The sequence below is a fragment of the Prionailurus viverrinus genome, chromosome A3 (genome assembly GCF_022837055.1).
Source record: "Prionailurus viverrinus isolate Anna chromosome A3, UM_Priviv_1.0, whole genome shotgun sequence".
In the NCBI taxonomy this organism is placed as follows: Eukaryota; Metazoa; Chordata; class Mammalia; order Carnivora; family Felidae; genus Prionailurus; species Prionailurus viverrinus.
The window spans coordinates 124,941,699-124,957,645 of record NC_062563.1 but is presented as its reverse complement, the minus strand read 5'-3'; the positions used below and the strand labels follow the sequence as shown (position 1 = coordinate 124,957,645).

General features: G+C 37.5%; 2 protein-coding genes across 9 annotated transcripts in view; one reads left to right on the top strand and one right to left on the bottom strand.

The window, feature by feature from the left end:
• Nucleotides 1-1,274, bottom strand: part of LDAH (lipid droplet associated hydrolase) — a 108,388-nt gene extending 107,114 nt beyond the window's left edge. The window contains exon 1 of one of the 3 annotated variants that reach the window (XM_047852697.1): nt 890-1,274. The gene's annotated coding sequence lies outside the window, so the exon portion shown is untranslated. Of the gene's footprint in view, nt 1-683; nt 860-889 lie in introns of those variants that run through there. The other 2 variants (XM_047852695.1, XM_047852696.1) reach the window with 2 other exon arrangements.
• LOC125162118 (uncharacterized) overlaps nt 1,000-15,947 on the top strand; it is a 102,898-nt gene continuing 87,950 nt past the window's right edge. For all 6 annotated transcript variants that reach the window (XR_007150899.1, XR_007150898.1, XR_007150897.1 and 3 more), the window contains exon 1: nt 1,000-1,036. The gene's annotated coding sequence lies outside the window, so the exon portion shown is untranslated. The remainder of the gene's footprint in view (nt 1,037-15,947) is intronic.

Genomic DNA, 15,947 nt, shown 5'->3' with positions numbered 1-15,947 from the left:
GATTATGGAGTGTTTATTGTGTGTAAAACACTGTTCTAAGTGCCACAAGAATTATCTTGTTTGATAAGACAATCTTAACAAATGGATACCAATGTATCCCATTTTACAGATGAGAAAAATTGAGGCACAGACTCCTTCTTTAAAATACCATGATGCAGGGCAAGCAGTTGAGGCAACTGAAAGCCCCAACGGTTTCCCCAACATGCTACATTCTAAGTTCAAAGGAAGGAGCTCGGTTCTGACGTTGGTGCCACAGAAAAATACTTGAGCAACTAAGGCTGAACATCAAACATGTGGTAGGGAAGTGTCAAGTTCAGACACTGGCCCACGAGTCAATATTCAAGGGTACCTGGTGTAACAAATTTGGAAGAGGATGGGGGGGAGGAGGCTGATCCGAAGGAGAAAACTGAGGTCAAACCAAAACAGCCTTTAATGACCCCGCCGATGGATAAGTGGGATGCTCGAGGGAAGACAGTGACTAGTCCAGGGCTAGTTAGAGGCTTAGAACTCTTAGAATTTCTTAGAGGTGCAAGAACTCTGACCTTTGTGGAGTCTCCGGCCCAGACTGGCCCCTGCTAGTCACTTCTTCCCGGCCAAATGCCCAATGTCCAAGCCCCTACTCCCAAAAGGGCCGCCATAAACGTCCCGCAGGCAGGCTGCAGTTAGTACAAACGGCTCCTTACCGCGCCCATAGGAGCGACTGCTGGGACAGCATCAGAGTGGATCCGAACCTCGAGCGGTCGCAGCAGTTATTTACGCCCTGCGGGCCGTCTAGCCCAGGGCAACACAGGCTCTACGAGAAACCACAGAGAGGAAGGTCTCTGGCTCCCCTGTGCCTGCTTGCCTGTCGGTTCTCGCGCAAAGTCGTCCCCCCAAGGCAATGCCTCACCTGTCGGCCTAGGAAACAGCGGGCTCTATCGCAACGCTGCTGCTTAGGCGGCACTCGGAGCGGAAGTCCCGTCTACCCTTACGTCATAGCGCGGCGCCGGGCACCACTGCGGAGAGGCGGTCCTTTGAAGATGCGCGACGTTCTCAGGTTTGCGAGGCTCTTGAGCGTGGGTTGGGGCATGTGTTCCCTGTTCAGCGAGAGCGTCGGGAGGGTGTAGCTGTTCTGGACCTTTGTCTTCCTTTTCATTTGAATGTTATCCTCCTCTTATTTCAGTCAATCTCGTTTGCTTCTTCCCTTACCGCGTTGTCCTCCCTCCGTTAATGGTTTCGTCTCTTTCTTTCCCTTACCCATATACATAGGAAAGTTGATTCTCAGTGGACCTTGTTTGTTAGCATTAAGAGGGCCAGCCTCTGCTACTCCACACTTTAGAAAAATTTGGAAAATGTCGATTCCAGAGGTATTTCGAACTTAACGTACCCAAGCTCCGTGAAGACAGTTACACTGATCTTGTGAACTGTTGCATTCTCAGTATCCAGCGCATAGTAGCTGATCCGTGTTCATCTGTCCAAAAATGCAGTAGTGAATGTGACGTCGTTTTGTAGCCAGGGAGGGAAGCAGACAAGTAGGCTGGCAAACCAGTAATCTTACCCACAGTTAGGAAAGAAGCTTTGATTCTTTTGTATGCAACATTTCAGTGATAGGACCACCATCCAATGGGTTGTTAGCAGTGGACTGGTACCTCTTATTCATTACCTCTCCATTTTTCAGTTTTACTTCCTTAATAACAGTTAATGAGCTTAGAAAAAGCCTCTCACTTCCTAATAGGTTTTTTTTTTTTTTTTTATGAATTAACTCATTTTTAGTCCTCCCAACAGCCCAATGAGGTCAGTATTAACATGTGACCATAGAATCTGGCAACACAAATACACAAACTAAATGAGTGATTACATTGCAATGGCATTAAATGATATGTTCAAGGTATTTTTTCTCATCACTAATGCACAACTCAGTGTGTGCATTTCAATGAACATGATTAACTAATGCAGCCTTTCTTTGAATCCTTGTGAATACATTTGTGGTGCTTTGCTCAAGTGATTTATGTCTCTGATTTCATTAAATAAGCCTATGCCAGAAAACCTAACCAAGAGAGTTCAATCACTTAAAAACAAAAATCTCTTTCCAGACTGATGGCCACTCTATGATTATCTCCATTTTTATCTGCACGATAAAGTAAAGCACAGAAAATTAACTTGTCCAACCTCACTTGGCAGAGCTGGATTCTACAACTCTATATGGTACATCATGCTTGGATGAGTTCCCACTCCCTCTGCTATTGTTGAAGCACTTACTCTTCTATACCTGATTACTTGAAGCAGCCTCATTGTTTTCCACGTCTTCTTGCTGTTTCTGGAATGCTCATGCTGTCTTCATGAAAGCTTTCATTTGTTTTGTGCACACTCTTCCCTCTGTCCAGTATGCTCTTCTTCCTCCATTCCCTAATCCCTCCACCACCACCCCCCTCAACTGCAACATATGATGCAAGATTCACTTTGGAATGGCATTCCCTGGTGCCCCAGGTATGGTGAGGTCCCTCCTTGTTAGTCCTATATCACCATTTATATTCTGTTAGGTTGCTTATTTGTCTTCAGCAATAGACTGTGAGGTCCTGGAGGACAAGTACCCCTTCCTTCTTTTATCTTTGTATTCTCTAGGTCTAGAATAGGGTATGAGACATGGTGAGCATTCTGTAAAGCTGTGTTCAAATGATTCTGCTCAAGTAGTGGAGTGGAGTGTGCTGTGAGGCTTATAGGATCCATTCGGCATTTATTCCAGGTAAACTTGCATTGTGGAATTTTTATGTGAGTATCTTTTTCCACACTGGTTTCCAGGTCTAATTAAGAAAGAGACTTCCTTGCAAATTATGCTCCATACAGTCCTTGAATAAAGACTGTGTTAATATTCTTATGCATGTATTAATTTATTTGAAGGTCTGGGTATTTTGAAATCAAATAATCTTTTCTAGTTTTATCCTCCATCAATGCTTATGAAATTTAGTGTGCATTAAGAGTCATCTAGAGAGTTTGTTGAAACAGGGATTCTTACTTAGTAGGTCTTTAGTGGGGCCTAGAATTTGCATTTCAAACAAATTCAGAGATAATGCTGCTGCTACTGCTATTTCTCAGGTCATACTCTTTTCATGGCTCTGCATTACATGGTAGTCATAGAGAAATGCTTGGTGGGAGGACAATTGTCTTGATGTATAGTAATTTGTATCTAAGAATATATATAATTGTCATCACTTCTAGCATTTACAACAGATGATCCACAGAATATTTTTGTGAAATGGATTTGCACTGCAGCATTCATTTATTCTTTTAAAAAATATATATATAATATATATTGCCTGCTGTGTGCTAGGTATTGTTTCAGATGCTAGGGACAAGAGAGAAAGATCTTTGCTTTCTTTTTTGTTGTTTGTTTGTTTATTTATTTATTTAGTTAGTTGTTTTTAATTTACCTCCAAGTTAGTTAGCATATAGTGCAATAATGTTTTCAGGAGTAGATTCCAGTGATTCATCCCTTATGTATAACACCCAGTGCTCATCCCAACAAGTGTCTTCCTTAATGCCCCTTGCCCATTTAGCCCATCCCCCCACCCACAACCCCTCCAGCAACCCTCAGTTTGTTCTCTGTATTTAAGAGTGTCTTATGTTTTGTCCCCCTTCCTGTTTTTATGTTCTTTTTACTTCCCTTCCCCTTATGTCCATCTGTTTTGTATCTTAAATTCCTCATATGAGTGAAGTCATATGATACTTGTCTTTCCCTGACTGATTTATTTTGCTTAGCAGCGTACCCTCTAGTTTCATCCATGTTGTTGCAAATGGCAAGATTTCATTCTTTTTGATTGCTGAGTAAAGCTCTATTGTATGTATGTATATGTACATATATATGTGTATATATATATATATATACATGTGGTGTCCATATACATATACATACATATGAATGGATAAAGATGTGGTGTGTATATATATATATGTATATATATATATACACATATACATATATACATATGGTGTATATGTGTATATATGGTGTATATGTATATATATATGCCATGTATACATATATATGTATATATATACATATACACATCATATATATATATATATATATATACACACACACACACATATATATACATGTATATATACACACACCACATCTTCTTTACCCATTCATTCGTCGATGGACATTTGGGCTCTTTCTATACTTTGGCTATTATTGATAGTGCTACTATAAACATTGGGTGCGTGTGCCCCTTCAAAACAGCACACTTGTATCCCTTGGATATATACCAGGTAGGGCAATTGCTAGGTTGTAGGGTACTTCTATTGTTAACTTTTTGATGAGCTTCCATATTGTTTTCCAGAGTGGCTGCACCAGCTTGCATTCCCACCAACAATGCAAAAGAGATCCTCTTTCTCCGCATCCTCACCAACATCTGTTGTTGCCTGTTGTTAATTTTAGCCATTCTGACTGGTGTGAGGTGGTATCTCATTGTGGTTTTGATTTGTATTTCTCTGAAGATGAGTGACATTGAGCATTTTTTCATGTGTCTGTTAGTCATCTGGATGTCTTCTTTGGAAAAGTGTATATTCTTGTCTTTTACCCATTTCTTCACTGGATAATTTGGTTTTGGGTGTTCAGTTTCGTAAGTTCTTTATAGATTTTGGATATTAACCCTTTTTCTGATATGTCATTTGTAAATATCTTCTCTGAGAAGGATCTTTGCTTTCTTGAAGGACATCAGATAATTGAGAAAGTAAGAAAGAGGAAAGTAATAAAAGAAAATTAAAGGACAATGTGAAAGAGAGTGGCTAAATTAGGTTGGGCAGTCAGGCAAGTATGTGAACTGACCTAAATGGTAAGAAATCAGCCGGAAGATCTAGTGGAAGATAATTCTTACATTCATTCTCATTCCCTGTGTGTATTTTATTTATTTAAAAAAATTTAATTCCAGTGTAGTTAACACATAGTGTTATATTAGTTCCAGGTGTATAATACAGTGTTTCACCAGTTCCATACATTACTCAGTGCTCATCATGGTAAGTGTACCCTTAATCCCCTTCACCTATTTTACCTACCTCCCCTCTGGTAACCGTCAGTTTGTTCTCTATAGTTAAGAGTCTGTTTTTTGGCTTGTCTCTTTTATTTATTTTTTCCTTTGTTCATTTGTTTCTTAAATTCCACATATGAATGAAATCATATGGTATTTGTCTTTCTCTGACTGGTTTAATTTGCTTAGCATTGTACTCTAGATCCATCCATGTTGTTGCAAATGGTAAGATTTCATTCTTTTTCATTGCTAAATAATATTCCATTGAATGTATATGCCACCACTTCTTTATCCATTGATGGATACATGGGCCACTTCCCTAATGTGGCTATTGTAAATAGTGCAGTGATAAACATAGGGTGCATATATTCCTTTGAATTGGTGTTTTTATTCTTTGGGTAAATACCCAGTAGTGTAATTCCTGGATCATATAGTAGGTATATTTTTAATTTTTTGAGAAACCTCTATACTGTCCTTTAATATTAGCTGCCTCGTATCTTAGAGTACTATCCTTCATCCACTGCTCTATCTAAATGCTTCCCTCCTCCCCCACAGCTTTAAATACCATTTATAGACAACTCTCAAAGTCACATCGGCAGCCTAAACTGCTCCCATAGGTTCCAGGCTTATAGATCAGATGGCCTCCCTAACATCTCCACTTGAAAGCCAAATAGGCATCTCAAAGTTAACATATCCCACACAGAATTATTGATTTCCAACTCCAAGGGCAAGAATGCATTCAGATCTCAGTACAAAGTTGAAACAGGACCTGAAAAAGACAAACAGTTGGGAACTGAGGTAGAATTCTCTCCTGACTTCACTTCTCTCTGGACATCTGTTTTGTCATCATTCTTCAATCCCTAGGCTACCTGAAAGTATATGGCTGTTCATGGCTCATGCAATCTATGTTTAGATGAGGAGTCATTAGTGCTGTTCAAATAGTTTCTACTTCCTACCTTCTAGGCATTTGCTAGGAATGCACTTCCTTTATACTTGGGGGGAGAGTGAGAGGAGGAGAGAGACCAAGAGGATGTGAGCAGTTCTGTCCAATGAGTTGTGAGGAAAAATGTTATGTCACTTCCAGGCTGAGCAGTTGATTCCTTGTGTGAGATCCTTCAAAGTTTCAGCTTTTTCTTTGGCACAGTGATGACAACATTCAAGATGGTGTCTGTCCCAACAGGCTGTATCCTTGAGTAGCTGCTGTTGCATAAAGCCTTCTGATCATCCTGGGATGAACACATAGAAGAAAGAAATCCACCTCTGTGTTAATTTTGGTGTGGTTATGGTAGTACATTGTAGGCTGTGCAGACTGACACACAGAAACAGCCACACAGGGAGGCTCTTTCTTCTCACTCTCTTGATTTTAATTCCAAATACTCAGGGGGAGAATTTCCGATTGGCTCAGCTTGGATCTGGTTTTTAGCAGTCGTCCAATCATCAGTGACATGGGCTAGGGGTCATATTGTACCTTATACAGAGGGGCCCTCTGCTCCAGTGAAGGGGATCATAGGGAGTAGGCAAACATTCCACAAGAGTGTTTACTGTAAACACACATGGCTATAAAATTAGACAATTGTACACTGATTTAACAACAGTATATGAAATTGAAAATTTTTAACCTTTTACATGAAAATTTTAGACACTCATTACTCAATGTTTATTGACCACCTATTACGTTCCAAACTCTTCCAGGCACTGAGGACACAAAGGCAATCCAAAGAGAAAACACTTGGTCTCACAGAAACACAATAAACAAATGAAAGGCATTAATGTCTGATGATGGGGAGCTAAAAGGGTAAGAATCAAGAGTAAGGAGTGCATTAGTTACCTATTATTGCTTAACAAATTACCCAAAACATAGCAGCTTAAAACAGCAGGCATTTATTATCTCACAGAGTTTCTGAGGCTCAGGAATCTAGGAGTAGCCTAGATGCGAGGATCTAGCTCAAAGTCGTTCATGAGGTTGCAGCCAAGCTCATTGGTCAGAAACGCAGACATTTCAAAGCTCCCCTGGGGCTGGAGAATCCACAGCTAAGCTCAGTCATGTGATTGTTGGCCAGTCACTGTTCCTCACTGGCTATTGGCCAGTGGCTGATCTACTCTAGAGACATCCAGGGGCTCATTTATAAGAGCATTCAGGAATGGACTCCACATTTTATTGATGTAGCAATGTCCACAAAAAGATGCGATGCAAGGTTTTCTGATTATTTAACTTCATGACTGAGTGGCAAGGAATCATTTATGGAAAGAAACCTTTAAAATGTAAATTGAGGCTTATGTCGAATAGGCTAATTATGGAACTCTAAGGGATGTAAATGACCAAAAGGAGAGACAGAGACTTTTGTCATCTAATATTTATTGAACATTTATTACATGCCAAGTTTTGTGTCAAACACTTTATATAGTTCTAGAAGGGGAAGAGAAATTTGAAGTCAGAGTTCAGGATGATGGTCTCAGATAATGGTCTTCTTTTTGCCCTATCCATTCAAATTCATGTCTGAGTCCTAGAGAGAGAAGGATTATAGCAGGAAGCAGACAGAAGTAATTTTCCCACAAAACCTATGAGAGATTTTGGGATCCCAAAGTAGTTCCCCTCAGGAACTACCATGACTAAATATGATACCAAGGAAATATGTCTCTTGTTGAGCACAGAAATGTCTGCACGGTGTCCAAGGACATGAAATGATTTCAGGGGACTGTCAACCATATGCAGCCCTTACAAGGAAGAAAGTGCAGTGGAGGTAGCGTCAGAGCCTCTTGGCATTTCATGGGCGATGTTGCTGATGAGAAAGAGAGGAAAAATGGCTGCATTTCTGATATGGCCCAGATCAGCTATGTGGGGACACTTGAAGATAACTCCTAGAAACTGCCACAGTTGTTGAGGACCCTTTCATGGAAGTAAGAGAGTAGTTGGGGACACTGCAGAAGGGATGGAGAGCCCACAATAGCAGTGAGATTGAAACAGAGAAAAATGTAACACCTAGATATTTATGATAGGAAGGAATATTTCTGGTGGATGTTATAAGGATGTCCGAAGGACCTGCACTTAGTCGTAGAATATGTTCCCCTCTTCCTCATTATTCCATTGCACATAAAGTTGAAAATTTTGGTTAGACCCCCTTTGAACTAGGATATGTAGATTGAAGATTATGTAAAAAGGGACAAGAGGAAGAAAAAGAGCAAAGACACAGAAGAAAATAAAGTTTTTTTTCTAAGTGTAGAAGAAAACTAAAATTTGTTCTTAATATATGTTCTAGAGATAGAACCACTAGTCATAAATATCAGTGACTTTTGAATTGTGGTTTTCCATTGGCTCTAATAGTGAATTTTATTCTTTGTAAATTTTTAAGTATAGATAATTCTAAAAGCTTGTGAAACATACAATTGCTTCATGCAACCTCCATAGGATAGCTCTGCTGTACCCTGAGATCCACATTAATATCTTTTCAAACACCTTAGATCAAGAAAACTGATCCACTTAGTGATTTATTTATCTTAAATGTAAGTTAAAAATCAATAGCTAAACCATTCATAAAACCATATTTAACTCCTATATTATAGCTATCCTGTGCCAGCTGGCATTTAATTATGCAGAGACCCAAAGAGATAGATGGCCCTAAAAGCCAGCACACTTGAGCTGTGAGACTTGGAAATTCTTGCAAAAGTACTGTTCAATGATAGCATTGCCTTCATTGCTTATAAAAAGAATGATTTTTTTAAAAATCTGGCAAACATCAACATTTAGATATTTGATACATCTCATATATATATATATATATATATATATATATATATATTACAGAAAGACTAAAATAATATTTTTAAGACTTTCAAGGTCATTCACCATATATAATGTAACTGCAACTCCAAATGTTTCATTTTAATCCATCAATATGACCCATTAATTCCCCTCAATGAAACCCACATCATAAGGAAGCTTTTAATGTCAGGGCAGGGTACAGTGAGGATAAGAAAAATATGGGAGATGTAGTTCAGCTATCACTATAAATTAAAGACAAAGTAGAGACACATGAATATTCCTTTAGAGTACAGTATGTTTCCATTTTATTGGATTCCTCAGAAATGAATTGCTCTGTTCAACCTAGTTTTTGTGGACTAGTAATATTGTTACTTTTACAAATTATTCCTTCTTATTTTTCAGTGGAGACTTTAATGGAAATTCCCTAGGAAAATAAAAATGGAATTTTTCATAAATCAAAATGTCTTTCCATATCATCCATTTGTTGAACAGTTGTGGACTGAAAAATGGTCCTCCCAAGATGTCCATGTCCTAATCTCTGGAACCTGTGAATATGTTACCTTACATGACAAAAAGGACTTTGCAGATGTGATTAAGATGTGTTAAGGATCTTGAGATGGGGAGATTATCCTGGATCATCCAGGTGGACCTAATGTAATACCAAGGGGCCATAGGAGAGGAAAGTGGAGGGGGGCAGAATCAGAAAGGAGAATGTGATGGTGGAAGCAACAGTTCTATCAAAGAAACAGATAACAAGGTACTATGCTGCTGGCTTGAAGATGCAGGAAGGGGCCGCAAACCAAGGAATGTAGGTAGCCAATTTCTGGACAAAGCGAGGAAATGGATTCTCTCCTACATCTTCCCGAAAGAACAAAAGCCTGTCACCACCTTAATTTTAGCCCAGTGAAGTTGAATTTGAAGTTCTGGTCTCCAGAACTGTATAAGAGAGTAAATTTGTGTTGTTTTAAGCCACAGATTTGTGGTAATTTGTGGAAGCAGCAATAGGAAAGGAATATACCAACTAAATAAAGACTTAGATCATTTCTGTTTTGTAAACAAATAAGCAATATTAAACAAGTAGATTTCAAGCTTCAGAATATTAGCTATTGCCAAAACACTATGCCTTCTCTTCCACCAAATATTTCCCCTCAGTGTACCTTTGTCCTGTTGTTGGCTGAATATTCCCGCTTGATGTGACTTTTGACAAGTATTTAGTCTTGACAGAGAGAAAGCCAACCGACTCAGCTAATTTATGTTTTTCTCTAATATTGAGCTTTCTTTGGGTTTAGCCATATGTGTTAGTTTTTTTTTAATTTATAGTTTAAAAATGCATTATGTTGTGATCTTAAAAATTGCAAAGCCATCTTATTCTCAGCCTAAACCAACCAAGCTAACATATTTAATAGCTTTAATGAGACCCAAGCCTACAATTCAGCTCTCTAAATTATCCATCAGAGATACCGCCCTCTGTGATCCTGGGTACCGCATAACAGAGGAACTAAAATGTCTACTCTTCTCCTGCCCTGCATTATGGTTTTTCTGTTAAACTTTTGCCTTCTTGGATTTAGATACCTTTAAAAGAGTCGTGCTTGCCTGTCTTTTCATAGCCTAGTTCCTAAAAAAAATAAAATGTACTCACATTGTTACCATAGAGTTCAAATCCATTCTTAGATTCCATTTTCATTCGTGCTTTTCTTTAGAATTCCTAACTGAAATTAACAAAGTTAAACAAAAATTTTTAAAAGAAATGTTAATATTCCAATATTACTAAAGGATCTCAGCTTTTAGTTCTGGCATTACCCATTTTTGTAACATTTAAGGAGGTCATAGAACCACATTCATTTTCATTTTGGGGGTGATTCTTGCCCCTGGGTAGTAAAACTGAAATATCAACCCCAAAGAGCATCTGTGGGAGTTGAGTAGATGTGTGAACTTTTGACTGCTCACATCTGGCCCTCTCCCTGTGTCTGGGGAAATGCCCTACAGATAAGTCCTATAAGATCTTAAGTATTGTTCTAGACTTGGTTTGAGTTAACTTTTTCTAGCCCAGGAGATGAGATTATCCCACATAAAACTGTCCTGATATTGTAGACGAGCTCATCATCCAGTGCCACAGTGAATAGCATGCTCTTAAGTCAGAAGAGGAGGAATTCAGTTAACTATATGTTGGGTAAGGAGAGCCTTTGACTGAAGGGAATTCTTGAGTCCTGTCTTGAAAGATAGCTGGTATTTTCATAAAGGAAAAGGAAAATGGCATTCTAGATGAGGAGATAATTTAACAAAATTAACTGGTCTGAAATGGCATGATCCAGTGGAAAAAAGTTGATTCTAGTCATAACTCTGCACAATCAAAACAAATAACACTTTTTACCTTATATGTTTTCACTAGGGTTGTGCACATTTTTTACTAATGAATTGCCCTGAGCTCTTCCATGTGTATTTCAACATCCAAACCTGTGTGCCCTTACATATCCTATGTCCTGTGTTTAGAATGCAGTTGCCTTCCTTGGTAACCCTACCCCCAAATAGACCAGAAAAGTCTGTATGCATTTTCCAATACTCAAGTAACACTGCCCTAATTTTCCTAGGCAGCAGAATTAGGCTCCTGGGATTTTGAGATACCTTGAACATCTCTAACAGTCTAGCACTTACTACATCTACAGTATGTTCACTTGACTGTCTTTTGTCTGTTTGCTTTTTTTGCTGAAACATTTAAAAGAGAATTCTTAAAATGATACTACTTTAACCTTAAATATTTTAGTGTGAGTCTCTAACAGATAAGGACTTTTAATAACAGAAACAGCAGCACTGTTATCACCCCTCACAAAATTAACAATAAGTCAGTAATATCTTTTTATTACCCAATTCTTATTCAATTTCTTGAATTTCTCTAAAATGGATTTAGCTGACTGCATCCTCAAGGTTCCAGTTGGGGGCTTCTAAGACAACAAAAGGATTTGTGTTTTACCATTGGAGTACCTTAAGATTGTCATTTAAACTGATTGCACAACCTCTGTTTTGGCACAGCAGGAACAAAAATTAAGATAGAAAAAAGAATGGAGAATAAAATTTCAGCCTTGAGGATAGCATGGCTTTGGATTTATTATATAATGTACTCTTCTGGGCCAGTTCATAGCCTTCTGGGGGAGAAATCTATCTTGTCCATCGAAGCCCCAGATCACCCAATTCTAGGTGGAATAGCCTCCTGAGGGTAAGAGCAGGACTCTCCTTATGGGTCTCTTTCTTGAGGGATGTAGACCATAGACTCATGGTCAAACCAAATGAATTTTTTTTTTTTAAAAAGCTAAAATGTATTCTCCACTTCCAATGTTTCTCTCCAAGGTGAAGGATCAAATTAATGTAATATTCCTGGCCTGTCTCAATCCCTTCTTCTCTCTGCCCAAGGAAAGTGGAGTGACTTGCATGATATATAAGTTTTGGAAGAATAAACCGGGCATGCTTAGCTCATTTCTGTTTTCTTCTCCGAGCTAGCTTCCCACAGCATGTAGGAGGTCTTTGCTTCTCCATGATATAACCTGGGCAAGTCTCCACCCTAACTGAATGCTATTTGAGTAAATCTAATTCTGGGGTTCACTGTGCAGCCCCTTTGGACTAACATGTCAACTGTGGACCCTAATATAGCCTTTATTGGAAATCCAGATGATGTTTTGGTCTCCATGTGTTCTATTCCTAGTCTTCAGATTTTTTTTTAGAACCCTGATGAAAATGGAGGGCACTATTTTGGGAGTATTCTCAAAAACAAACAATCATAAAATGTTATGTTAATACACTACTATATTCTATTGGTTAATATTTTATGTAGGATTTTATATTGATATTCATAAGTGGGATTAATATGTGGCTTTCTTTTAGCGTTTTTGTTACCAGGATTACACTAGCTTCATAAGAAGAATTTAGACATTTTCTTTCCTTTTTTTTTTTTTTTTTCCTATGCTCTGGAATAATTTGAGTAGTATTGGAACTAACAGCAATTTATATTTTCCTAAAACCACCCTTTTAATTCAGTTTCTCAAGTTAATTTACTAAGAGTTGAGCAAAATATTCGCTTATGAATCTTGCAGTTTCCTCTATTTGTGGTTATTCCCTTATCATTTCCAACTTTTGTGCTTTCATGGTATTGCTCATTTCCTCACTTGATCAGATGACCTAAAGATTTATGTTAATGTAGGTTTAAGATTTTTGGAAAAAACATTTCTTGGATTTATATGTTTCTCTTTTTAAATTCATTATTGCATATGCGTTATTTATGATTCTTCACTTCTGCTTTCCTTGGCAATCTTTTTCCTAACTTGAGTCTTATTTGTAAATATAAATTTTTTTAGCTATGAATTTTCCCCTGAGCTTTACTTTGCTTGTATCCCATGATTCTGATGAGTAAAGTCATTTGATAAACAAGCAGATGTGCCCAGTTGAGAGATCTGTTGTCCTGTGAAGGAGATAGTTGAGTGATCTATTGTTTGGATAAATATGTTTTCAGGAAGTCATTTAAGCAACAAAGTTGTTCCCAATAATTTCCTGCCCTTCCACCGGAAGACTTGGTTTTGGTGACCCATTGGTATCAAGCTTGGCTATATGGCTTGTTTTGGACAATGAAATGTTAACAGATGGTTCATTGAAGGATTCTCCCATTTGTCTTTCCTCTCTACCCCAAGATCAGTATGTCCCATATTGGGACTGTTCATTTGAGCAGGGTCCCAGAATGAAGAAGATACAGAATAGAGGTGCAACCAATCAGTTAAAGACATGTAATGGGAGCAAGAAATAAATCTTTGTTGTTGTAAACTGCGGAGATTTTTGAGTTATTTATTATTGTAGAATAAGCTAGCAAAACCGTCTGCTATAGCATGTACTGAATATATATATACAAACGCATATAGGTATATATTCTATATTCCTTCATATGTACCTTTATATACTATATACTATATATCATGTATACCTAGATATAATGTAGGAACATCTTTTGAAAAATAAGGTATAAGTAAATTTTATGGGACTTCAGGTGCAATTCTTGCTAATTAAATTATTACAAAAATTTATAGTTGTGTCTTTGCTTTTATGACACATCTGTCGTCATAGCCATGATTTGTCTGATGCTAAGTCTTGGGTCAGAAAAGTTCCTCTGTTACAACTTTTTTTCTTTGAGAAAATTCCTTGCTCTATACCCATCACCTTTGGGACATGGTTCTAGAAAGCTAATAATATGAAAAAAAAAAAAAAAGAAAGAAAGAAAGAAAAGAAAACACTGGCTCTACTTGTTTGCAATTTAAAAATTCTGACTTCATTATTCCTTAAAACCAGTGGAAATGACCCATAATCTTAGTAACATATTTTTATAAATGTTGTCTCTTCCAGAATAAAAGTGTCTCCTGTAACTATCAGCATGATATATGAAGATAGTTTTAAAAAATTCCTCTAAATAGGAAAAAGAAAATATTCTAATTTTTTCTTGAAGCCATAGTCAAGAAGTCAGGTAATATTTAAAGACTCTAAAATATGCATCTTATTTTGAAACCACAGATTAAGAGCTGTACTTTTATTTAGCAAGTACTTATAATTTTACAATTATTTTAATATTATGGGTTACAGAACACTGTTGTAGTAGATCTAAGCAAAAACATAAGATCAAAAAAATATTTGAAAATATTAATTTTGGTTCAATACCTCCTTCTCTGTATTGTCATTATTGTACATGGCAAAGCTGGCATAAGAAAATTTGGTTAAATATCTAATTTTACACTTGATCTTAGTTAGCTAAAAGGCTAAGAAGTGATTTTTAAATGTCTAATTTTGTTCTTATAAACCCCAATTCTCAATATGTTAGTACAAATCTGAGTTTTAGTATGCTAATCTCTGAGTAATCAAATATGCCTAGGAAAAAAATAATCTGCGGGCAACTGCATCTACAGACCATATGATTTACATTATTAGTACTTTCCATGTAATAATTCTACACATTGTTATCATTAGCAACACTATTTCAATCATGAATATCACCAAGTTCAGAAGAAATCATTTCTGAATTGTCTCTATTAGACCATGATCAAGAGGAAAAAATACAAGACCGAGTTTTCCTTTAGTGTTGTATCTGACATTTTTAAATAGACTCATTTTCTGTGGTTTCATGTAACCTATTACATTTGTCACTGGATGGCAAGGAGGCCTGTCTCTCATTAGCACTTCCGCTAGTACTTGAGAAAAATATCCTGAAAGAAAAAAGATTCAATTTGCCTCCCCTGGATTTGGAGGCATTTGATTTTTTGAGAATTTCAGTAAATATCATCTCTAATTTTAGTTGAATACCCCTCACCATATGATATTACAAGATATAACTAACATACTATCCGCCTAGAAATATGTTTCTCTTTGATCCTAAAAATGGCTTTTGATTAAAAAATTGGCTCTCCATTATGTTAAGAGTGAGATAGAATTTAAGTGGTGGTGGGGGGGGACTGATCTGTAAATGACAGAACAAAAGAATAGATCAGAATTAGATCTGTGACTTTTTTATCCATCTCTTATTTTTTTCCCTCCTTTATGTTTATCTGAGTCCCAAGATTCCCTGACAACTTCCGCAGATTTGGAGTGTGTTTATACTGGGTTTCGTGTGCAGTGTGTCAGTGTGTGTATGTGTGTGTTTGTATGTGTGTGTTGTCTTTGCAAGGAAATTTTGGAAAGTGTTTTTAGCCCAGTTGTTTGCCTTGCTCCTCCTTTCCCACCCTCCCCCCCCATTACCAAAGATGTCCTTATCACATCTGTTAGTGACTCTCTATTGAGGTGAGCCATTTATAAGAGAGAATTCCCCTGTACCACTCACCTATGGACATATCCTAGTGTAAGTGCTGAATAATCTTACAGTTGTGCAAATCAGACTATGTCACTCCCATGCTTAAAATTGCCTATTGGCTCTCTCTTACCTACAGGATGAAACCCACAGTCCTCTATTCAGCTTACAAGGTCTTCATTTTCTGGCTCTAATCTTCCATTCTGGTCTTTTCTCGCTTGCTGTAGGAGTTTTAAAAATCTAGAGCTTTTCTACAAGCTGTATTTTGATCCCTTTGTATTTACACATCTATTTGTTTAGTCTTAGATGGCCTTCACCAACTGGGGAGGCTAATTAATTCTTTTGTTTTAGTTCAAATACTAAACCTTTTCAG